The sequence below is a fragment of the Arachis ipaensis genome, chromosome B03 (assembly GCF_000816755.2).
Source record: "Arachis ipaensis cultivar K30076 chromosome B03, Araip1.1, whole genome shotgun sequence".
In the NCBI taxonomy this organism is placed as follows: Eukaryota; Viridiplantae; Streptophyta; class Magnoliopsida; order Fabales; family Fabaceae; genus Arachis; species Arachis ipaensis.
This window is the reverse complement of record NC_029787.2, coordinates 8,382,840-8,383,936: the sequence shown is the minus strand read 5'-3', so window position 1 is coordinate 8,383,936 and position 1,097 is coordinate 8,382,840.

The following is a 1,097-nucleotide window of genomic DNA, read 5'->3' as shown; positions in this document are numbered from 1 at the left end:
GTTTTATTTTATAAATCAATTTTAATTCTAAAGCCTCTAAATTGAAAATGTTCTAAAAAGATTCATTATCTTGATTTAACAACAATTCTCTATCTTTAATTATTTTGCAAAATCAAAGTTTTGAAGTAAACAATTTTAACGTTGAATGACTAACCATAGTAGTTGCACAATTCCATTATGTATCAAAGACTCTGGTGCATTATTGAATAACAGAGATGGGACAAGTGTTTAGGAATATTGTATAACTAATTCATTTTTTTAATATACAAGTTACACGAACAAAGCATGCACCCATTGCCCATTACCCAAAGGAAAAGGAAAAAGATAAACAATGATTATGCCAATATAATATAACATAAAACTTAATGAATTAGGTTAATTGAAGAATAATTGAACCATTTTTTATGTTGTAATTGCATAAGAACCGCCCAAGATGACTAAAATTATGAGTGAGTTTATGGAGTCAAATGTGTGACCTGCACATGAATCCATCACCACTCTTTAAAAAGTCTCCAACATTCATGTCTTCACCTCCCCACACTATTTTGTTATTATATACTTCTTTTTTTTCCAATTATTTATTCATGTTAGTTCAATCTAAATCAATTCATGGTGTGTGCTTTCTCCATCTGTCCCACTTTGGCACTATCAATCCAAAACAAAATTAAATGTTTGCCTAAAGAATTGAAGAAAAAAGAGAAGTGATGATGACTTTTCTCAAGCACCTTGGGAAATGCAACATTTAATTTTGACATACTATAAAGTAGTACTTTAATGTTTCCGTGATTTGGGATTCCACCGTAATATGCATCAAAACGTTGTGGACTGTGGGTCATATCATACGACTCCATGCTTACATTTGTGGTTTAAAATTTTAAAGTTTTAAACTTCCCAAGCAGATAAGTCCAACGTAACGTCCAAATTAAGTTCTAGAGATTGTCATCATCATTTATTTTAGAGTTTTGATAAGGAGAAAGATTAAAAATATGATAAAAAATATTTTCTAAAAATTATTAAAAATATATATTTTTTATATTAATTTTTTTTAAAAAATTATTATTGTATATTTAAAATATATTCTTAAGATACAAGATACA